The following is a 26,285-nucleotide window of genomic DNA, read 5'->3' as shown; positions in this document are numbered from 1 at the left end:
ATGGGTTACTCTAGTCTAATTGTACATTTAATCACACAGACATATAAAGTTAATTACCATTATCAAAACAAACCATGGTATATCATAATTGTATTGTAGGTACTATCCCATTCTGCCAGTAGTATTGTATCTATCATCATAGCTACCAATTGCTTAACTATACTCAATGGCTACTCTTCACACTTAATTAGTTTTTGTAGAATAAACCCCTTTGATCTTGTTGTTGTCCTGTATGGTTTCATGAATTGTTGTTACAGTTTTCTGTATATATTGATCTCATTATTCTTGTATTACTGTATTAGCTTGATAACGTTGAGAGAATACTCTTCGAAACGTCGCCCAAATAAATAAGTAGCTGTTTTTCCATAAGTATGTGTATTGCTCTACCCAGTTACTAAATGCCTCTTAAAGATTATCCTACAGTGTGTTATGAGGGAAATTTTACCCGGGCTGCAGCCTCTTCCCCCTCTTCCACCATCTCACATGGTGTCATTGAAAAAAAGGGGGGTTTTAAGCATACTAACTAAAATCCAAAAATTGAGAAGAAAAACCCGAACAGACTAGATTTACTACTAAATTCTGTGAAAGATTTTGAAAGGTTTTGTTTAATAAAATAAGAGGTTAGGATGACTAACTTTAAAGTGTAATATTATGCTGCTGCTACAGACCCAGAAACGTGTATTGTTTTTGTAAGAGTTTTTATTATTTTTTTTTTGCCGATTTTAGTCAAGAGTTTGTAGCAAAAAACTGTACATGGTGCAAACGTTCTGCACGTAGATGCGGTTGGCCTCCGTGGAACTAAATTGGTTCAATTTTGACAGTGTTTTACGCATGGGACAAAAAATAATCTCAGATTGCCCAGACAGGGGACAAATATTATCAAATACATAACAAATAAAGGCAGTATTAATGTGGGTACAAAATGACACGTTAACAGAATTTATAACAGAGATTTGAGTCAAAGAAGTTTTGTTCAATAGCGGGTTTCAGCAACAACCAAATTTACTGATGCTTGCTCCCAATGCATCCAAAGTGTGTAATTTTACTTGACAAACATTAAGATTTTATTCTGCTGTAGATTACAAATTGAACTGTATTGTATAGGTTTACTTACTTCTCACCTAGATCCTCCACAAAAACAACAACTGGTCCTTGATTATCACTTAATTCCTGAATAAAGGCATTATATGCTTTATTTGGCTGACTGGACAACACAACCTAAAAGTAAAACAAAATCATCCAGCCTTTTAAAAGGGAATCACAAATGACAAACAGCATGGATTAAATGGTACAGCAAATCAAATATACTTCAGCTGTTGATGAGGATAATCCTACTGGATTAACATCTTTGATGTTATACAATCTCGGTACAATTACATAACATCATATCAGTGGGTGTTCTATCACATTAAATTCAACTTATAATTTGGTTATCCGTGAATTGTTAAAATACAGGTTTTTTAATTTGGTCATCCGTGTATTTTGTTAAAATATAGGTTATATAACTTGGTCATCGGTGAATTGTTAATATATTGGTTATATATAACAATTTTAAACCAATCTAATATGACTTCTGAAAAGTAACATCTACCGTAACTTTTGGTTGTACTGAAAACTATACTTGTCAATAGGGAGTTTTATATAAAACATGAATTCAGAAAACATTTCTCTACCAGACCCTACAAATTTTGTTATTTGTGCATCTATAAATCACCGATACTGTGGGAAAGAACATGGCATATTTCATTAGGAAATTTATCCGTGGTAAGAAAAGCTGATCATAATTTCTCTTGCAAACTGCTATATTGTATAAGTTGAATCTGAAAGGACTTCGATCCATTAAATTATTGGTTTCATTCAGGTCAGTATTTACAACTAGATGACTTAAATAAATCATCAGATAGAAACTTCTACAGACAATAGGATCTTGGTGAAACCAAGCCAGCATAATCTATCATCTTCATTAAAAAAATGTTAAAAGAACTTGTTTTAAACCAACTGAATCCAAGTTGAGCAATTATCTATTATTGATATTTTGACTTTGTTTTTTTTTAATTAAATGTGCATTTTTTGCAGGATCCAAGTTGTGGAAATCTTAAACTACATAAATAATCGCATAACATGTGGGGGCTTCCCCTTTTCCTATGGCAACCAGCATTTACTGTCTAACTGCCCTGGATTCAAAGGTTAATTATGAGATAAATATTTATGCTTCAATATTATTTGATAAATTAACACTTGCCATCAAGTTGAAAACCTGAAGAATTTCTCCATTTAATTATATATCCATCCACAATATCAATCAATCATGCTTGGTCTTTTAGAATAAGACTCGACCCTTTCTGAATTAACCAAACTTGTACTCAACTCCACCCTTATTTTAAAAGTTAATGAGACAACCCAATGAGCACTGTCTATGACTTTCAAGTTGAATGGTCTGGTGTGTGAAGGTGCAGTTATAAAGATGGGTGGATCACTTTATATTGACAGACCATGTAAAGAAAAGCGTTTTATACGGACATCCATTGATAGACAGTCATGTGTGAACCAATGTTTAACATACAGGCATATAGTATTGATGTATAAAACATCTTTCACAAGTTCACAAGACATACTCTATAGTATTGTATCAACAAGCACGATTTCTTTAATCACATGTCACCCTTGACACAACTCTATTAAAAATAACATCCAGTGAGAACAACATTTTACTAATGCAAGATTTTGCTTTGATATTGTTCAGTATAAGAAGTTCATTCTCCCCACATCCCCTGCAGTTTAAGTGCACTGTTTTAACCCTTTAAACTAAAGCATAATGGAAATGATTGTAAACAACTTTTTTTCTTTTTTTTTTCAAAAGCTTCAAACTTGCACTTTCACTTTTTTGAAAGGGGGTGGGGTGAGAAATAAACCGACATTTCGGTTCAGAAAAGCAACAATCAGTGGCTTATTTGAAGTTAAGGTGGGGAAGGGATGTAGATTGGGTTTGAATGTATGAAGGTGCAAGTTTGATAGATGGGTTCAGGGGATTCTACATACACGAAGGTGGCAGCACTGACCATCAAACACCCACACAATCCAATGTTAAAGTTAACAAAATGACAAGATATGAATTAGGCAACTTCTAGTCTAGTTACAAGTTCAGTGATAAAAATAGATAAGTAGTTAAAACTTACTTGACACTTGTCACCTGGTGAAAAACCAAAATTTTGATATCTCAGTTTGGCTTCTGGAAAAAAAACAAATTATTTAACTCAAAGTGAGAATAAAACAGAAACACAGTTATTTGAAGTTTAGAGTAAAATTAATATCCCATATTCTGCTCATCTTGATCATTGACTACGAATGATATGTTTAATAAAGCCCAACAGAACCCAAAAAACAAAAAAATAGTCCTTATACATGTTTATCGAATATCTGTGGATTTAACGGACATTTAAATTAGGCTTCCTTTTTTAAATTCTATAAATTTCACCTGTAATTTACAGAATGGCTGCCCGATCATTTTATGATGTTTAGACAACTTTTGATTGTGGCACGGTATTGAATTAAAAGGTTATGCTTAAAGATACTTTCCCACAAAAGTATTTATCGGGTGGTTATTTCCAATAAAAGTATGGGAATATGGATATTACACACATTGGGATGTTATTTGCTTTGATTTCCATGCATGTTATAAAACATATCAACCTGTTGTGATGTCATCAGAGGGTGATATCTGAAATTACCCTCTGATGACATCACAACAGGTTTACATCACTCTGTAATGAAAAGGGACACAAATTCTTTCTTTTAACATTTTATTCACATTTTTGTACAATGTTGTTAAACGATTCGGACGATGAACTTTACCAGGCCAATGTTACTTAATTTCTTCATCTGATCATCAAGAACTTGTCTGAAACTCAAATTCTGGATTGTGTAGTATATCCACATCAGTTTTATTTGTAATCTGTAAATGTGAAACTATTCCCATACGGAATTCGGTGGGTAATATTCATTTTATTTTGCTTACTTACAAGACGAATGTAGACATTGTAGATCTTGTATTCTCATATCTTTCAGCGCACACAGCATTTTCCGCCTCACTATCATGTTTATTATACGGTCACACTGACTGTTAAACGAGTTCACAGATCACTGATTTCTGCGCAAGGTATTTATGGGCACGGCATTGTTGGCACATTCACTGATATCTTTTTGTCACTCGAAATTGAAAAGCATTTATGATTTTGATCTTCCTCACAGTCCGAGTACATTAAATCCTTGTTAAATATTTTCTGCACTTTAATTGACTAGCTTTAAATAATTCTTTGTCAGAATCTACCATATTTTTCAACCATATTTTCTACAAACTGACTTGCCCACAGCAGCTAAATCGTCCCAGCGGTCGACAAGGGTTGTAGCATATTTATTCCTTTGTAGGTAATTGGGGGCCTTTACAAGACAGTTCCATACAGATCAGATTATAATTTGGGTTGAGGGTTCACAAAGTTCTACAAACTGAAAAAAAAGGGCCTCAACTCTGGAAGTAGTCTACAGAAATGGCTGAAATTTGACAGGCTTTTCGATTTACTAATTTAAATAATATATATAAATCGGATGATAACTTTCGGCATTAGAGCGTTCATAAGGTTCAATAAAGTGCAACAAAGTGCAACAAAGACCATAACTTGATGTAATAAATAGAAATTGCTGAAATTCAATAGGCTTCTTCGTTTCACTCATTTAAATAATGCAAATAAATTTCACAAAGATCGGATGATAACTTTTGGAATAATGGCATTCACAAGGTTCAACAAATTGAAACAAGGGCCATAACTCTAGACATAATGAACAGAAATTATTGAAATTAAATAGGAATCTTCATCTCACTAATGTAAACGACATCAATTTTAAAACAATCGGTTAATCACTCTTGCAGTTAAGAGTGTTCACAAGAAATTGTGGACGACGGACGGGTGAACTGACGCACTGACCGAAGATTGTCTGATCTCTCGTTAGTAAGCGCTTGATGTATATGTTGATAAACTTGAGGGTGAGCATAAATAAAGCGTACAACAGTTTGAGATAAAAACAGTGGAAAAAGACATGGGGAAATGGATAATCTGAGAGTTTAATTAAGCTTCAATATTTATGATAAATGTACAGCGATTGAAAACAACATCGTCTTGTGTATGCAATGAATTCTTCTTCGCACCTGTGCTAGATAGTAGATATCGCTGTCAGCCAGGTCACGTGACACAAACATGACCTCTTAATATATTTTTTATAGCAGGGGTATTCCCTCGCAAAAACAATGTTTTAGAAGAATTTGAAGCAAAATTTTGATAGCTTAATTAGTTTGAATGTGTTTTTCGTCCAAATATATCATCAAATCACCCAGTTTTTACGCGGAAATCTTTAATAAATGCCAATTATACTCAATTCGTACATTCACTTGGCTCACATTGTTAATTAGCCATAGTCTGAGAAGGTACACAAATTAGAAGAACCCATTCCTGAAAGTGAAATAATTACAATCTGTCTTACCTGAAAAACAGTAGACCAACTATCAATGCTTATTAACATTAAAATCATTCTACAACATTTACAGAACCACAAGAAGGTTTTCACTAAACACGACATACATATATTCAACCACATACATATATTCAACAAGTCATACATTATTCAAACTTATGTTTATCAATAAGATCATCTTAAAAGTTACTCAACACATTGATTTTTGTAGGCAACAGCTGTCCATAAATATTTACACTCTTGTTAACTGACACAGCTGTATCTTTATCTGCCCATATAGCTGTAAAATGACCACAGCATGCCATTACCATAATACCTCCTTAGTAGTCATTGGAGGTTGGTCAATATGAGAGAGAGGGGGGGAGAGAGAAAGAGTTTAACATCTACTGGACACAAACTAGGTTATTTGGGGACTAACATATGGTTCAATTTTATTTCACTAATTCGCCTGCGCCTAGGGGTCTTTAGCAATGGGAGGAAACCGGAGGACCCGGAGAAAACCCACGAGGTTGGACAGGCAACCCTATTCCTTGTCACGTACAACCGGGGAATTGAAACCACGCAAGTTGTCTCAACCAGACCTGATCTAATTAGCGAGCCAGTGTCTCACTGAGCCACCGTGGCTTCTCCCGACTTTTAAGTTTATTTCTTGCATAATTTGAATGGACATAAATCATTAAATACTACATACCGTTCATTTAACAATGATAAATAGTAGAAACTATATGAATAGGGTGGCATGATTATCAATATGAGATTATTTAAACCAAGAAATAAATGGTACGTGAAACTAATGGATCCTAAAGGAAATCAACAAATGCCTATTGAAATTAACTTTGTTATTTTGTTGGTAAGTAGGTTATAAAATTTTCAATAATCAATCCGATTTACAGACTTTATATTGTATTCAGATGTAACATTTGTTTGGGTGGTTTGATATGAATATACAATACCTAATACTATTATATCATGTTCCACAGCATGTGTATACCTAGTACATATAACTATCCTTCCTAGGTCAATATCAAACAGCAACTCAATAAAAAAAACAAATAATATCAAACAAATAGCTAGAGAGAGAGAGAGAGAGAGAGAGAGAGAAATGGGGTTTAACGTCCACTCAACACAAACTAGGTCATTACGGGACTAACATATGGTTTAATTTTATTTCAATAATTCGCTTGCGCGTAGGGGTCTTTAGCAGTGGGAGGAAACCGGAGGACCCGGAGAAAATCCACGAGGTTGTACAGGCGACCCTACTCCTTGTCCCGTACAACCAGGGATTCGAAACCACGCCAGTTGACTCAATGACCGGCTTTATGATACAACACGCACATGTTAACCAATTGGCCATCCAACCGTAAGGGAGAGAGAAATGGGGTTTAACGTTACTCAACACAAACTACGTCATTTTGGGACTAACATTGTTCAATTTTATTTAAGTAATTCGCTTGCGCGTAGAGGTCTTTAACAGTGGGAGGAAACTGGAGGACCAGGAGAAAACCCACGAGGTTGAACAGGCAACCCCATTTCTATCACATACAATTGGGGAATGAAAACAACGTCAGTTGACTAACTGACAGACCTTATGATACAGCACACCATCCAACCACCCAAAACAAATAGTATCATATCAAAAGCTGATTTCACAATTTGAATATTTAAAAGGGCATTAGATAAGATTACATAAAGAGCCGATATTTCATGCTATAATAGTTAAAGAAACAGTTCATGAAAACAGGATATTCTGAAAATTTCAGTCAAATTGCTTCACACTGAACCAAGATATTAGCGATTCAATTTTAGGCTAGCCTCGATCGTTATTACAAAAATTGGTACGATAATAAACAGTCTTGATTATCCATTGTTACGTTAAATTATCCATCACAATATGTATTCAAATCCACTATAAAATGAAATGAAATGGGGTTTAACGTCCTATGGTTTTGCTCCGACTGGGCTAATGAAGACGGGGAACCACTGAAAGCATATAGAGTTAATCATGGTTAATGTCTAATTAATAATTTATATATCATTTCAGGGCGAAAGAAAGACCTGCAATAGACAGATTTAGCTCTTGCATAGTGTATGTTGGAAGTCATTTTTCAATTCAATTAAAATAATCAGTTTTAGGATATTTTTTGGTGTATGTTTATATTGTGAATGGTCCATATAGTTGTAGAGATTTGATAGTGTTTCATTTAATAAGTATCGTGTGTAATATTAGCAATCGGATTAAAGTACAGATCTATATTTCGTTTCGTTTTTTATACTTTCGATGGTCTACACTACATGAAGATCTGACAAGTTATAGCGATAGGTCACGTCAGGTCATACGAGCGGCTTTTGATTAACCAATCAGCATTGATGTTACTAGTGGATTACCCACAGTTCCGTACAAAACTCGCAGTAACAGACGTTTCATTGGCCAATTCTTCACACCATTCAGAACAGTCAACGATAACAACTCTTCCAGACAAGTAAAATGAAATTTTGAATTATAAAAACAAAACGAAATAGGATCTGTGTTTTAATCAGATTGTAATATTATATACTTTATATATACTATTCAAAAAAAGTAGGGGATATTTGATTTTGGGGGCATAATACTAAAATATGCAAATGACTACGAAAAAAAGTCACTATAGAACCTAACAGAAGAAACATTTCCAGTTACATGTGACGCCCAAACGCACCAATAGCTACCGCATGGAATGCAGGTGATGCTTGGGATCATCATGGGGGTCCAACCCAAGATTTGCACGACTCTGACTTTGAATGTTACAGTCATTGTGGCATTGAATTCCAGGGTGGAAACATCAGTTTAATTGTTTTAGTGACCAGAAAACAAATTTTGATATGCGTCGGCTTACCCAAAATGAAAGGTTACGTGCCCTTGGCATGCTACAGATCGGCACAACACAGGCGGTTGTGGCGCGGACGATGAATGTTTCTCAGTCTGTCATAAGCAGGCTATGGTCCAGATACCGTGATACACAATCTGTACAGGACAGACCACGCTCAGGTCGACCAAGGGCGACAACTCAAGCCCAGGATCGATTTATCCGTACCTTGGCCTTGAGAAATCGTGTCATCACAGCAAATCAGATCAGCGCTCGTCTTCAAACAGACACTGGTGTGAGAGTGAGTGGCCAGACGATTCGGAATCGACTGCATAGGGGTCACCTTCGCGCCCGACGTCCTCGCGTGATCCCTTGTTTGAGAGATCATCACATTCAGGCAAGACGTCGTTGGTGTAGGGATCGTCAACACTGGGATAATTGACGCTGGAGCAATGTGATGTTTTCAGATGAGTCAAGGTTCACTGTTGATTTTTTGGACAGACGTAGGAGGGTGTGGCGTCGTCGAAACGAGCGCTTCCAAGACGTTAACGTCATCAGACATGATCGATTTGGGGTTGGTTCTGTTATGGTGTGGGGAGGCATCACTGTTGCTGGAAGAACGGCTTTACATGTTGTTGCAGGGCGTGTTACAGGCCAGTACTACCAGGACAACATCTTGGCAGTCCATGTTGTGCCGTTCGCACGACGTCATGGCCGCCGTTTCATCTTCCAGGATGACAACGCAAGATGTCACAGGGCCAGGATCGTTACAGGTTACCTCCAACAACAGAACATCACCACATTACCTTGGCCAGCACTGAGTCCCGACCTCTCCCCCATCGAGCATGTCTGGGACATGCTTGGACAGAGGTTACGTCAACGTCAACAACGTCCTGCCAATGTCCAAGAACTTGCTGCTGCGTTGCAACAGGAATGGGACAATCTGGACCAAAATGACCTTAGACGTCTCATTAGGAGTATGCCACGTCGGATCAATGCTTGTTTGGCAAACAGAGGAGGATTTACCCGTTACTGACTTGGTTGTGATGCTGTGGTAACTTTGCTGTTTGACCCCGGGTATCATTTTACCCTTATAATGGTCAGTCTGTGCCTTACTTAGTCTAACGATCATTTGGAATAAATCGATGAATGTGAACTTCATTTCATTTTGTCATTTGTTTCTTCGTCAGTTTCATTAGGTGACTTTAATAACACTTAAAAATCAAATATCCCCTACTTTTTTTGAATAGTATATCTTTAAATCGTTCTACTACAATATTGTCAAAGTTACTGAAATTTTAATGCAATGAAATATAATTGATTTTGTAATTAATACTGCAGACAACAGTCGTATTGATACAATTGACAGCTTTTTAATAAAATACAAAGCATAAAATTAGGATGTAAACCTAGCGATAAATTCAATACATTTAATTACACGGTAACGTTTCTTCTTTCATCTGTCTACACACATAATTAACTTTATAAAATTAATTCAAATCTACTGTATTTTACATGATAAACATCTGAAAGAAATTCTGCCTACTTATTAATTTGAAATTAAATGCAATTGACTTGTTATTTTTGCCACATCTCGAAATTCACATCTATTTTAACAATGACTATCAATGTCACTTTTTAACACCATTCATACGATCATGTGTCCTTACTAAATTTGACCTCAGTGTATGTGCCAGAAAAACTATTATTTAAGATTGATGATCAGAAAATTCAATGAATATTTACTTTTAACTAATAGTCAGTGATATATAAAGATTACCAAAACATTTGATACAGCAGTTTTATTAGAGCAGAAACTAATTATGTCATTAACTTGTCTGTAGTACACCTCAATTACATATTTATATATTCCATTATTTCATTTAGGAGATAAACACCGAATTTATCGTACTGTTAACGTCCGCTTTATACAGCTTAAATTTTTCATTAGCGTTACTCGTTCGCTATGCGATCTTGGCCACTTAATGATTTAAGCGGTGTTTATCGATACTGTAGCCTACAATATTTAACATTTTTCTTGGAATCCTTTCTATTGCTATTATTGACGTAAAATCATTTTGACGTAATGAAAACTTCCACGACGTAATGAGATAACACGTTAGTCTTGTTTGATTTAGTTCACTGAACGACTGGTTACTGCTGTCTGTTTGCAAAGGGAGGCCACTCTACGTTAATTTTTAACATCGGAACAGAATTTGTGTGTTCTATGTATATGTTAAATGATTTTGAACTCCAGCAGTGACTATGTTCGAAATAAATTGCACATCATGTGTGATAAATGTCCATACACTCGTGTGAACATGTAGATATATGCTGTGTGGCGTACATCGCCACCCCGATTTGAAAACACACTTGTCATTTCGAAGGTGAGATTTTTTTCTTCGCCAAAAACTTGTTTTTTTCAAAATTCGTCTGTCCTCAGACATGTCTGCCACTCTTGTAATGTTTTAGCCTATATCACAATCGGTTATTATCAGTTTTGTGAGAGTTTCGTAAATTGTATTTATAACAGAATGGTCATCTCATGGCCATAGCAACTATTATTGCCACTGAAATCAAATTTAATTTTTATCTTTCAAATACATTCACTATATATAACTTTGTATTTTTGCGTTTCAGGTTTGTGTTTCAATAAGCCAATGGTCGAATTTCATTGTTGATGACATACATGCGACATTTCATGAACATTTCCTAAAATAATGTCTTGAGGTGTAGAATTTTTTGCCACTGCAAAGAGATTTCCATTTTGGGATAATATCTGTTAGGTCTATTCAGCTGATTAAATTGGACATTTAAAGGCTCAATACCACTCTTGTAACTGAATAATATGTCCCAATCTTTATTCTGGTCAAGAAATTGTACTAATTTACAATATTCCAATTAATTGATGATACAAATTTCATCTTAACACACCTAATTTAAAAAATTGGAAAAATTCAACTAAATGATTTGAAAAGCGAGACGTAAAGCTTTTCAAATGTGACTTGGATTTAAAAATAGGATTTAACCCTTTCACTGCGTATACCCGGTAGTACCGGGTATTATAAAATGTCGGTAAAATGCCCGTACCCGGTATTACCGTGTACTCAGTAAAGCCCTCGCTAAAATTAGTACCGTAACTGCAAGTGCCATCTATTGTATTTTCTATACACTAGAACATATTTCCACGTGTTTCAAAGCAGCAAACCGTAAAATGGCGGAGTGCATTGTGACAACGTAGACGATGCACTCTCGACGAAGTCGTGAATGACGTCTTGCTGACCAACATGTGGACAATTTCGAGGCGGGTGATACACATAATTCGTTTCCAGTTACTTGATAATGATAGTAGTCAGGACAGTGATTGGTATTATGAAGTGTGTGATTTGTTGCGCGACGTTCCGCCCATGGCTAGCTATGTCTCCCGTGCATGATGAACAAGCCCAATGTGAACACGATAGCCCTGTGTCTGCAGTAGATTCTGACAATAATTCTGATGTTGATAATAATGCTGGCCTGCTGGATCGTAAAATACGTAGGTAATTCCTGATTCCCGAACGTGTAGATCTATTGACTGACTATATTGATAATGATATGGGACTTGGGGATGAAAGTGAAAGTGAAAGTAAAAACAAGGTATTGCAATCCGCACGTGGTCATGGCAGCGGGAGACGTGATGCGCGTGTTCGCGGCGGCATTGCTCATGGCTGCTATTGATATTTTTGTTCATTTTATATATCTTTATCAAAATCCAGTAAAAAAAACCATATCTTTTAAGTATTTCATGGAGAAAAATTCGTTTTCGTGTTAGCTTTAGTGTGAAATGAGAAATCCAAAATGGCCGCCATGACGTCACGTGACTACATTATTATGCAAATTTCCAAAATTCTATTTTTTCCTCTTAGCCCAACCTCATGCCCATCCCAACAGACAAAAAGATTTTTCATAAAAGCTTCCATAAGTACTGCTTGGCATTCAGTTCCAACCTCCCTTTTTTCCTCAAAAAAGGGTCTAGCACAGGCAGTGGATTTACGTCTAGCATTGAAAGGGTTAATGGATAATTTACACAACAGGTAGGACACTTACACATCTAGTACTTAGAATAAGGCTATTTATTTTTTGGAGCTGTCAAGCCAGCGGGAGTGTTATTGTCCCTTTAAAAAGGTAGGCAGACATGCAATGAAACATAGCTAAGCCAGCCAAGCAGTCCATAAAGGTTATCACAATGTGAATAGAATTATAGACAAGAGGTTGCCATGCAAGATATGCCAGCATTTTGCAAGAGATTGACAGAGAAACAGCTAAAAAAAAAAAAAAATGTGATTTTTTTGTACAATCAGGGGCCAAAATCCAGGAAGTTACAGTCTGATATGCACGCATATCGAAAGCAACCCCAATCTTTTGGATATCAGTTCTTCACGTTCACAAAATGGAGGGGGAGCCATAAAAAAAAAAAAAAATCTCCCCATTTCAAAATATGAAAAAAGCTCCAATAAAAAAGCTGCAAGAGTAATTCTACATTTTCTTAAATTAAGGAGAGCCAATTGTATTTATGCTTTAAGTCTCGTCTCATATTCTTTATTATGTCACAATATGCACAAAAGACCAAACCAGGTTGACAAACCCATTTTTGTCCCCCTCCGTGGCTATTCAACCAATTCCTTAATAAATGTAATGTGTCAACCAATTCCTTAATAAATGTAATGTGTCAACCAATTCCTTAATAAATGTAATGTATGTAATGTGTCAACCAATTCCTTAATAAATGTAATGTATCAACCAATTCCTTAATTACACTATAAATGTAATGTGTCAACCAATTTCTTAATTACACTATAAATGTAATGTCAAACTGTAAATATTTAAAAATATTACCTCGCTTTTCTTCTTCAACAATATCTCTAGCCACGTTTCTATAAATCGTTGGATCGAGGGCTTTCGCAATTCTGTATGGTAATGGAGGTGTTAACTTCAAGGCTATTTTCTGAACAAAAAAACAAAACAAGATAATGTCATCTAAAGATGCAAGTTCGTATTGGGTATGAATAGATTAGGATTTATCCCATTAACTCAGTCAATGAAATTTAGGTTAGATACATCAAAGTGCTCTCGAATACTATGAATGTCAAAATTAAAGGCAACTTTTCTCCTGGGGAATGTAGATTTTTTTACAGCAAGAACTTATTCAACTGCAATGTACCTGCAATGTATTTAATTCAACTCAGCTGTGACAGTCACTATAGCGATGTTAATTTATTGAATGCATAAAATTTTACTCGTTCTCAGAAATATTTGAAGACTACTTCCTCTATACACAATATAACCGAGGTAATAATAACTTTCGAGTTTTATAGATCAATTGATCACCTGTTAAACATTTCATTAACAAACCAATTGTTAAGTTTCAGTATAAATCATTGACTATGTATTGTATTTCTTATCTATTTACACTTACCCACCCCCAGGTCATTAGCTCAATTAAAAACTGTATATTATATAAAGCATACCTACGAGGGCTGGCTGAAAAGTTCTCAGCCTTAAAAAGATTGATCAACTGGATTGAAACAAACTTTAGCCACCAACAAGTATAATCACTGAATGAATCATAGACATAAGAACTGTTACTGTAGTGTTATTATTGTCTTCATACCAGACCATCTTGTGAACCTATCCATTGAAATCACCAGAAATGGACGAAACTGGCTATAAAGCATGCCGACATGGTCTCCACTCGAGGGGATAATGCCCCCTTTTCCACAGTAAAAAAAAGTGGGCTGCAGAATTTAAGCGTGGCATAGAGAGCCTTGACAATGTCCAGCACCTTGGAAGGCCACTAACAGGAACCATTCATGAAAACATTACCCGGGTGCATGACATGGTGATGGCTGTTCGACGATTGACCACTCGACATATTGTCAGTGTTGTATCTCTATGAGAGGACCGAGTACATTATCCCCAACGAGTTAGGAATGACAAAAGTTTGTGCAAGATTAGTGCCAAAGCTCTTAACTGCAGATGAAAAATGTGTCAGATTCCTGAAGTCCTGTGACAATCTGCGTCGTTTTGAAGCAGATCCAGATAATTTTTTGGCCAGATTTGTAACCATGGACGAGACCGGTTTCCATAAATGAAAAGATAGGTTGCCAGGCAACAAAACATACACCCACAGCAGCTAAATCACCGAGCGGTGGACAAGGGTTGTCGCATATTTATTCTTTTTTAGGTAATTAGGGGAATTTAATAGAAAATTTCATACAGATGACATTATAATTTTCGTCGTTTGAGGGTTCACAAGGCTTTTTCGTTTTACTACTTTAAATAATGCATATAAATTTCATACAGGTCGAATGATAACTTTTGTCGTTCACAAGGTTCAACAAAGTAAAACAAGGGCCATAACTCTAGAAGTAATGGACGAAAATTGCTGACATTCCATAGGTTTCTTTATTTCACTAATTTAAATGATGCATATGAATTTCATACAGATTTTGTGATAACTTTTGTCGTTTAGAGCGTTCACAAGATTCAACAAAGTGAAACAAGGGTCATAAACTCTAGATGTAATTAACAGAAATTGCTGAAATTCAATAAGCTTCTTGGTTGTACTAATTTAAATGATGCATATAAATTTCATACAGATCGGATAATAACTTTTGTCTGTAGAGTATTCACAAGAAATTGTGGATGACGTAAAGACCTACCGCCCGACGGGGGCAAAGGCAATATATGACCACATTTCCATGTGGGTGTATAAAAAGGAATCGGCCCGTCATTATTTTCCTAGTAATTATGACATATCAGCTGTGAACGACTTTATTAGGGTGGCTGAAGAATACCTCTTCCTGCCTGGCATCCAGGCTTTGCAATATCGTTGGCAAAAATGTGTACACTTAGAACTTTTCAGCTAGCCCTCGTACCAGGGACTTGAAGCAAACTTTTGATAGATTAATTAGTTTTAATATATTTTTAGTCCAGATATATCAAACCACAGTTTGTACACTGAAGGCATCTTTAATTGTAAAGCATTGAGCAATCAAACTTGGCCTATCCAGAAAATGCTCAATATGAAACTTGGCCCAGATATTGATGCAATATATTTATACAAGTTTTTATTCCTCTCAATCAATTAGAATCAAAGTTATCGTGTCCCAAAACATCGTCCAAGCAAATTGCTTTTCTCTGCTTAGCCCCAGCAAGTTATTCACCTACACCAAGTTTGGCAGAAACCAGGTGATTCAAACTGTGACGACAGTATTTGAATAAGTTATCTTTTAGTTTATTTCAATATTCATTAAGATACTAATATGGACTTCCTCATTAAACTAAACATCTTTTGAAGGTAAATTGTTTCAATGGTATTTATTAATTGAACTGGAATATATAGGTCACAATTCTATGGAATACAATTACTGCTTATTACTGAGGGACGTTTGATACTGACTAGGGAAGAGCGAAGTTTGATACTGACTAGAGAAGAGCGAAGTTTGATAACAACTAGAGAAGTCTAGTGGAAACATCCCTCAGTAATAAGCAGTAATTGTATTCCATAGAATTGTGACCTGTTTATCTTTTGAAGATAAAACAGTCAGCCCTGAGGGTAGAGAAATGTTCTTTTCAACATAAAATTATGGTGCCCCAAGGTCTCGATGATATATTTATAAGTACACCTACATAATGAATTTTCACATGTTGTCCATATATTACTAAAATTATTTTGACATAATATTTATCTTATTAAATTTTTCTCATCATAAACTCCTGACACAACATAATAGAGCTGGGCGATATTTTGATATAAAACCGTCACAGAAATACAGTCCTCAGAAAAATATTGATAAACCAAACATACCGCGATATATCCGATTTTGAATTTTCTGGCTGATATTTTAAAACTAAAGCGATATCTGTTTCCAGGGATATCGTCCAGCTTAAGTAGATAATATTATTTATCAATGATGTCGAAGACTTTTTCACTTACCTGAGACAAGTCAAAGGATGCATTATCTGAATTTGATAGATTTTGAGTTCCACTAAAACAAAAACAAGAGTTTATGTCACAGGTGTTTAAACCAATCAATAACCAATCAATAAACTGGGAGTAAACTAACATAATATTGACAGGTAATTTCAGTTTATACTATACACCAATATCGAAAAACAATTGAGTAGGCTAATTCACTAGACAATATTAAAAATATTAATTCAGAATACAGATGGCACCTCATAAAATATCAATTAATCTTTTATAGACTAGGAAATCGAAGGAACCTCAGAAAACCCAGAGGTTGGACAGGTGACCCTACTCCTTGTCAGATACAACCGGGGAATCAAAACCACACCAGTTGACTCAATGACAGACCTTTGATACAGCGAGCACATGCTAACCATTCGACTCCCACTTCTACAAAATCTATATTAAATTGAGTCGTGGAGCTTACTGGTCACTTTCTGTTGTACTATTTTCTCGAGAACTTTTCTTCTGGTGTCTTAAAAAGCTAACAGCTTCTTCTAATTCATCTTTTAGCTTAAAAACTCCTTTATATAAAACTTCATAGATAATTGCTGTCAAAATATACAAATAAATTCATACAATGTTAAATTCATAGACAAGACAGGACATCTAGTTTTGAATGTTTTCAAATCACAATGATTATGTATTTAAGGTTCTGGGGGCAGTTATTCATAATTTTTTTAAAGATACATTATGGGAGATTTGATAAGGAGTTGACAGTTCTCACTATAATAGTTAAAAACTAGATAATGTAAAGGCAATTTGCTGAAAATTTCATTCAAATTGATCAACTATGATCTGAGAACAAAGAGAATGAAATTTCCACCTAGCCTCTATCATCATTACTAAAGTCAGTATTATTAACAGCATAGTCTCGATTATCCATTTAATCGTTAAATCGTGAAGGAAAGTTATGCAGTAAATTGGCTCAAAATCTAATAACGGTCCCAGGCTAGCGATGCCATCTAGAGTTGATTATGGTCTGGATAGGTTAATTAATGTCTAATTAATAGTTTATGTAACATTTCAAGCCTAAAGAAAGACCTGCAATAGGCAGATTTAGCTCTTGTATAATGTATGTTTAACTTATAAATATGAATCCAATTTCATGGTTTTAATTTGGATTAAAGTCAAAGATGGCCAGTTTAACACAGAATAATTGGGTGTGGCAAAAAAAACAAAACAAAAAAAAACATACTACAATAACAAAAGAAATATCCGTTTCATTCACTATTGTCATGCTTTAATGTTTCACTTCTGTATACCGAGTAAGAATTAATGAGTTTGGGTACAATGTATATTCATTTTCAAGTATTTGTTGTGCGATTCAGCTTGTGTCGATAAATCACATGTAAATTTGCTGACCTATGTATAATTTGACTAGAATATTTCATCATTACACCAACATGTACAACAAATATTGATAATGATATTATGAAAACAGTAGTTATTATTAACACCATGGTTTATCAATACTTACATTGACATACAGATAAACCATCAATATAAGTCTGTTGATAAACTATATCATAATGGATACCATCAACATGACATAGGAGAACCTTAAAATATAGAACAGAAATATACACCCATATAAAGCTTTATCTACAAAATATGACATCCCAGGGCTCAAAATTTATATACCACAAACAACCATGTTTTTAAAACAAGTGATTGCCATGCAAGATACGCCCACATTTTGCAAGAGATGGACAGAGAAAAAACCTTATAAAATGCGATTTTTTGGACTTTTTGGACAATCAGGAGCCATAATCCAGGAAGTCACGTTTCGATACATGTCAATAGTGACAGGAACACAGGTCTTTGGGATATAACTATACATTTTAAGTTTCATCCAAACCGGATTTTTGTGACCTCAAGAGGGACCACAACTTTGGTATTGCATACTTTTACATATGGGGAGTGGCCATTTTCGGTCCGATTTCTGCCACATTAAAAAATCATCCGTTATTGCAGTGTAATAGTCATGTATTTCAATGGTTTTTAAAATTGGATAAAAATTGTGACCTCTATAGGGACCACACGCTAAATATGCGATTTTGCGAACAATCAGGGGCCATAATTCAGGAAGTTAGTCTGATATGCGCGAATATCGAAAGGATCGAAGATCTTGGGTTGTTAACATGCATTTTAAATTATCATCAAAATTGGATAAAAGTTGTGACTAAAAACGTGATTTTTCATACAATCAGGGCCATAATCCATGATGTTATGGTCCGATACATGCCCATATCGAAAGAAACCAAGATCTTAGCGAGATAAACCACCATTTCAGGTTTCCTCAAAATCTGATAAAAATTGTGACCCCTAAAAGAGTGTCGGAGAGGAAATGAAATGAAATGTAATGGGGTTTAACGTCCTACTGTTCTGCTCCTATACTGGGCTAATGAAGACGGGCATACGCCATACAGTGTGCTATGAGGGAAATTTTTGCCCGGGCAGCGGCACTATCGCCTACTCTTATATCGAATTTCAACTGCCAAGGGATCTTTTACGTGCATTCCAATGTATACACGGGACCTCGGTTTTTCGTCTCATCCGATGGACTAGACAGCTGTCCGTGTCAGGCCCTCCATTCTGCACCACTGACAAGGGGAAACCACCTCGGAAAATCCCGATGAACTTTCTCGGTCAATGCAGGGAACGAACACCCGACCTCCAGGCTAACGAGCCAGCGTCTTAACCAACTAGCCACCGTGGCTTCGAGTGTCGGAGAGGGGCGACAATATACGTCCACATGAAAATTTTGGCTTCCGATACGGGTGCTATCGACGGCAATTTAAGGTATTGCAATGGCCAATGGCTGTTGTATCTTTGATTTTTTTTTCTTCAAAATTTACAACAGCAATTTTCTACCCTTGAGGTTAAAGCTATCAATGGCTATTTCTAGGACTTACAACAGCAATTTCTGCGATAACTGTCATGAATTTTGAGCCCTGCATCCACACAGTCTTCTCAGCTGAAATCTGGGGTTTTTTTTTGGAATACAAAAACACAAAGTCCCTATGTGAACTCGGATAAGAGATATCAAGTGTTTTATACAGGAAAAAGTAAAGATAGTTTGGATCTGGATTTCACAAGCCAAAGATACTGCCCCCCCCCCCCCAGTTCACAAAACATTCTCAAGCCTTATGTTCAGAATTTACTCAAAATTGTCTGCCTTATTTTGCCTTAAATATGAAGCTTTTCGTTCTTTTATAATGTATCAAATACATCAATAAGAAACAATATGCAACATTTTGTTTTTCTAGATCAAAGATATTTCTCATAAACAATCAAGTAAATTCTTAACGTAAGTCTGAGAATGCTTTGTGAAACCGCAACCTGGTATTTTGTGACCTTTTTTGTCCCATCCGAATGACACACTTTCTTGTTTGGTCTTCCACCTTTCACAACTGACAAAATCTCAACAAACTGGGACCCTCTGGACAGTAAGCCGGTGCCTTACTTTTGAGTAGCTTTAAAGTAGCTAAGTCTAACTCAATATCATCCAAAATCTTCAACATTGAAAACACGATTTATTTGTCAAATTAAATCAACATTCATGTTGTGATCTTACCGGAAAGAGATGGGCTTTTGATATCCAATATTCAAGACAAAATAAATATTTTACCATTTGTACACGAATCGTGTACCATAATGCGCTTCAGCCCCAGTTGTATCAAGAGACTCGAGGGACGAGGCTAGACAAATTGCACCAAATCAAACGGCGTTTGTAGACTGGAATAACCAGACGCTAGAAATTTACACTCGATTGAGATTGCTGACTTATTTCGCCGAACATAACTGATTTGAAATTGGGAGTAAAATCGAAAAACCATAGAATGTAAATCAGTTTATATACATTCATATTACAGTATTATATGCGTTGCGACCCACTTTTGTCAATTTCTAGGTCCCAAATGTTAGCGATTTAGCTCCTTTAAATGATATCGACTACGAAAACTAACCAAAGAAAAAAGTTGAATTGTTTTTACGTACAGACACCAACAATTCCCTAACAAATTAAAGAAGAGTTTATGTCAGCTCACCGTTTTTTCAAATCCATTTTTTGTAACGTTAACTGGCATATCATCTGGACTTTGAAATATTATAATATCATATCTAAAATTATAGAAATTCAAACACATTAAACAATATATTGTCAGGAATAAACAAGAAATGAAAAAAACCTTCAAGACAGCAACAAATTAATTCTAAAAATTTGGGCGTAGAAAAATGAATGAATGAAATGGAATTTCTGCACCAACCAGGTGATCTATAAGGACAATTTTGCACGGACGTCGGCATTTCCAAGCACACAAACCGGACCCATAACTAGGGGGAGCGCAGGGGTGGGGAGTGGGAGGCAAAGCAAAAAGTTTCCCACCCCAGCCCCCCCGTGATAAAATTGTCGACCATATAAACAATAGATATACATTGTCTGTCAATTTTACAGCACCCCCTGAGAACACTTCCTGCCCCACCTCGTTGCTCTGAGCTAGTTACGTCCCTGGCGCCAACGTGTACATAGGATCTCTTTTTTCTGTTCCATCTAGACATTGTTCCTCGCCAGGTACTACAAGGAGAAATCACACGGAAAAATCTCAAGGAACTTTGTCAGCAATTGAACCCAGTACCTTGATCCTGGCTGGTGAGCCACCACTTAAATCAAAGAGTCATTTTGGCAATCAAAAAAAACAAACATGGAATAATTTACTTTGGAAAGAATTTTTGTCTACAGTAGTTTTATACTACATTATACTAATTAACATCAATGTTACAGAGAGAGAGAGATGGGGTTTAACGTCCACTCAGCACAAACCAGGTCATTTTGTGACTAACACAATTCAATTTTATTTCAATAATTTTCTTGCGTTCAGGGGTCTTTAGCATTGGGAGGACCTGGAGAAAACCCACAAGGTTGGACAGGCAACCCTACTCCTTGTCACGTAAAACCAGGGAATCGAAACCACGTACGCCAGTTGACACAATGACAGACCTTATGATACAACGTGCACACGCTAACCATTCGGCCATCCAACACCCCCCCCCCCGAATGTTACAGAGTCATTCCTATGTGCGCACAGAAAGACTGCTGGGGTGAATAATATTCGCCTGTGTACAATATATCAGGAGAATTTCATAAACCCGAGTATCACGAATAAAACAGACTTTTTTATGCTAGATTCCCTATGTCGTGCGATGCGTTGCGATAGGACTGTCTCTATCTAGTCCACGATCTTGTACATGTAGATACGTTCGGATACATTTCAATACAATCAACACGACTGACCACAATATATGATAAGACCTGATAGGATCATCACAATTACTCCACGATTAAAACTACGATTTCATTGCAGCACGAATCGTGATAGTCAGAAACCTAGCATAAGATAGTACACGATAAAAGAGAACGAGAAATGGGGTTTAACGCCAACTCAACACAAACTAGGTCATTTCGGGACTAACACATGGTTCAAATTTATTTCAATAATTCGCTTGCTCATAGGGGTCTTTAGCAGTGGGAGGAAACAGGAGGACCTGGAGAAAACCCACGAGGTTGGACAGGCGACCCTACTCCTTGTGTACATGATAAAATAGATCTACTTGCTTGTATAATTTCGATATGGCCATCATCTCACAATGTATTGGTATTTCCTGTAATAAAAACATGTCACCGTTATTTTATGTATCTTACACAGAATATAAATCAATGTTTAAAGGAGAAGTTCAGCCAATGTTTATATTACATTTATTAGACAAGTTATAAAAAGATGTCTATAAATTATCAAATTAAAGGGAGATTATGGGAGATTAGATAAAGGGTTGACTGTTCTCACTATAATAGTTAAAAAAAATAGATAACGTAAATAGAATATGCGGAAAATTTCAGTCAAATTGCTTTATTCTAAACCGAGATATTAGCTTTTGAATTTTAAGTTTAGCCTCGATCATCATTACTGAAGTCAGTACGATAAATAACAGTCTTGATTATCCATTTTTGGATTTAATCATCAATGAGCGTTGAGCAGCGGATCGGATTCAAATCCAGTGAAAATCTGACACATAAGATGATTATGGTCTTGTTTTGTTAATAAATGTCTAATAATTATGGAAGCCTATAACTACCATTCATAATTTCTACTTTTCGCCTCTTCAGAACACGAAAGTCGAAAAGTCGAAAAGTAGAAGTTACGACAAAATGTGAGGCGACAAGACGGTATACAAGCCAAAATCAACTCGAAAATAGGAAATTAAGAAATAACACACCGCGATAATAGCGCCCCCCGTTTTTTCTTAGGTCGCTAATAGCGCAGTGTGTTAATTTCCTAATTTCTACTTTTCGAGTTACATTTTGGCTTGTATAGCGTGTTGGCGCCTTCTTACTGACATCAATAAATACAAAAATATGACCAAGTCGAAAGTCGACAAGACGGTATACAAGCCAAAATGCAAGTCGAAAAGTAGAAATTAAGAAAAAATGGGGGGCGCTATTATCGCGGTGTGTTATTTCTTAATTTCCTATTTTCGAGTTGATTTTGGCTTGCATACCGTCTTGTCGCCTCACATTTTGTTGTAACTTCTACTTTTCGACTTTCGTGTTCTGAAGAGGCGAAAAGTAGAAATTATGAATGGTAGTTATAGGCTTCCATAAATAATAGTTTAGATAACATTTCAGGCCTAAAGAAAGATCAGCTGCAATTGGCAGATTTAGCTCTGGAATAATGTATGTTGAAGATGCTGAATGTAAAGTGGCTACAATTGGTAGTCACTGATGCTTTGCACAACTAGAAATAGCCTCAAATGAAAACTATTCAACATATATAATTTGTATTGTAATAAATGCTTTAATCATAATGTTTAAAACAACAACCAAATAGTCTATCTTCGTGGCATTTTACATGTTCGAAGCAGAGTGAGAGAGTGAAATGACTGGTGAAGTCTGAATCTTTGTTTTACTTACTGTAAGAAATTCGTCTCTATGACTACATAAATATTCTAAACATTTCTTCTGTACTACTGTATGGTAGGTTTGAGTAAAATACACCTAAAAATATAGAACATTTCAATAAATGAACCAAGTCTTTAACTCGATATCATCCACAGTCTTCGGCATTGCAACCTTGACATATTGATGTTATCTTACCGTGAAAAGATGGGTTTCTGATTTCTAATATTAAAGACAAATGAAAATTTTAAAATTAGCATACGAATTATGTGCCAGAATGCTTTCAGGTGCAAGTGGTATGAAGCGACTCGGTGAACAAGGCTATCCATATCCCATGTGAATACTACCGGTGTAGACTGAAATAACCAGAAGCTAGAGATTGCCACATGATTGAGATTCTGCCGTATTTCGCCGAACATAACTGATTAGAAATTACAGTATAACAGAGACAATTGAATGTAAATCAGTTTATATACATTCATATTACATTATTATATGCAAAACTATACAGTTATATGGGACAACAATCACTGGTTTATTGTACACAGGCACGACGTTTCGATAAGTATTCTCTTATCGTTATCAAGCACAATGATAACGATAAGAGAATACTTATCGAAACGTCGTGCCTGTGTATAATAAACCAGTGATTGTTGTCCCATATAACTGTATAGTTTTGTTATGTTTCCAATTGCTAAATGCCACTAAAGGATTATTATATGCGTTGCAACCTATAATTGTGTCCATGTCTAGGTACCAAAGAATAGCAATTTAGCTCCTTTAACCAATAAATTAACTAGAACTCTGAAAAATGGGTGATAGTCTACGAAACAGAAAAGGCAGCATTTAGAAAATACAATTTTTATACGGCCATATTAAAGTGTGGGCGTATTATGCCATCACTCAGTCTGTTCGTCAACAATTGTCTTGTCAACGTGACAAGAGTTCCATTTTTCAATGGATTTTTTTTTTTCAAATTTCGTGTGAAGCATTGTGGTCATGAGAGGACAATTAACTAATTCAATATTCAGCATTCAATCTAGAGTTATGCCTCCTTTTCCCAAAATTTGATGTAAATCATTGGGGTCAAGACAGGGCAAAATGAAATGAAATGGGGTTTAACGTCCTACTGTTCTGCTTCAAACTGGGCTAATGAAGACGGGCATACGTCATATAGTGTGCATGAGGGAAATTTTGCCCTGACAGCGGCACTACGGCCTACTCTTATATCGAATTCCAACTGTCAAGGGATCTTTTACGTGCACGCCAATGTGTACACGGGACCTCGTTTTTTTGTCCCATATGCACGACTAGACAGCTGTCCTTGTCATGCCCTTCTTCCTGCATCACTGACAAGGGGGAACCACGCCAGAAAATCTGGATGAAAATCTCGGCCAATGCATGGATCGAACACCTGACCTCCAGGCTACAGAGCCAGCGTCTTACCCATTTAGCCGAAAGACAGGACAAACTCAACCAATATTAAACATAAATGGGATAAGGGCTACAATTTTTTTTTTTTTTTTTTCAAATCTTATGTGAAGCACTGCATGGGTTCAGATTCAGAAGCTGAACTCCATTGTTATTTAGTGTTCTGCAATCTTCACTTACAAAGTTATGCCCCCTTTATGAAACCCGTGTAACAATTATTTTCAAACTGTGTGTGATAAATTGAGGTCACGAGAGGATGAAACCTATCCATGTTCACCTGTTCCACCACCTTCTGTTCAGTAGTTACCTGCATTTTTAGAAACCTTGTGAACATGATAGAAGTTGCATTTTTTAACAGATTTTTTCTAGTTTTTGTCAATGCTAAATTATTGGAGACATGCGAGGACAAACTCTATTGATGTACAGCTTTCCACAACCTACTGTATTCAACAACTAAATATTTGAAGGAAGTCTGAAAACACTTGCTCAGTAATTACAATTTATCATCAATCAATAGCAACTTATAATGAACCATTCTGCACACAGCGATCCATCTACTTCATACTTCGAGAATAGATCTCTGCTCTGAATTGTGGCCATGTCTAAAAATTAGTATATTATTTTGTAATGCGGTTTTACTACGTTTCACATCTGACATACAAAGACTAAATAAATCCTTTCAATTCCATTAAATGGAAGCAGAATAAATACTTCTCAAAATTCTCGAAGTATACTTAATGTTTTCAACTAAAATCGTTGATTTAGGAATTAAAATGTCGGTCAACTAGCTTAGTGTCTGTTCTCAAGAGGAGCTAACTGTAGACAGACAGCCTACGTTTAGTGTGCTAATGAACAGGCTAACTTTTACGTGCAAAAGGCGAGGGAGTGCTTCCCCCCCCCCCCCAAGAAAAAAAAATTGGTACATGGGAGTTATTAAATCCAATACGGTATTGTTTTTTTTAATATGGGGTTTAATGTCCTACTTCACTGAACCATCTAGGCTAATGAAAATGGATATGCACCATGCATTGTTCTACAAGGAACATTTTGCCTGTACGATATTTCCATCTACTTATCATCAAATTCCAACTGTCAGCGGTTCTTTAACAGCACATCAACAATGGCACCTTGGTTTTTCCTTCCATCCGAACAAGCAACTGTTGCGTTTGCGTGCCAGGCCCTTCATTCTGCATCACTAACAAGGAGAGATCTTGGCTCCCAGTTGTAGCCTACAAACTGGATTGTGATAGATCCAGTACGACCCAGAAACAATAGCCATAATGTACCAGTATACCAATTGTGAAATGAAATAAAATGAAATAGGGTTTAACGTCCTACTGTTCTGCTCCTATGCTGGGCTAATGAAGGCAGGCATACGCCATACAGTGTGCTATGAGGGAAATTTTGCCCGGGCAGTGGCACTATCGCCTACTCTTATATCGAATTCCAACTGCCAAGGGATCTTTTACGGGACCTCGGTTTTTCGTATCATCTGAAGGACTAGACTGCTGTCCTTGTCAAG

The 26,285-nt window shown here is 36.1% G+C and overlaps 1 protein-coding gene across 4 annotated transcripts in view; it reads right to left on the bottom strand.

Moving 5' to 3' along the window:
- LOC126829758 (uncharacterized) overlaps window positions 1-16,397 on the bottom strand; it is a 42,871-nt gene extending 26,474 nt beyond the window's left edge. For 2 of the 4 annotated variants that reach the window (XR_007683512.2, XM_050559875.2), the window contains exons 1-4: window positions 16,345-16,397; window positions 13,242-13,350; window positions 3,177-3,229; window positions 1,115-1,218 (exon numbers count right to left, since the gene is read on the bottom strand). The gene's annotated coding sequence lies outside the window, so the exon portion shown is untranslated. The remainder of the gene's footprint in view (window positions 1-1,114; window positions 1,219-3,176; window positions 3,230-13,241; window positions 13,351-16,344) is intronic. The other 2 variants (XM_050559873.2, XM_056102786.1) reach the window with 1 other exon arrangement.
- Between the last annotated feature and the right edge of the window lie 9,888 nt (window positions 16,398-26,285).

The sequence above is a fragment of the Patella vulgata genome, chromosome 8 (assembly GCF_932274485.2).
Source record: "Patella vulgata chromosome 8, xgPatVulg1.2, whole genome shotgun sequence".
NCBI classification, from domain to species: domain Eukaryota; kingdom Metazoa; phylum Mollusca; class Gastropoda; family Patellidae; genus Patella; species Patella vulgata.
This window is presented reverse-complemented; position numbering and strand designations above follow the sequence as displayed.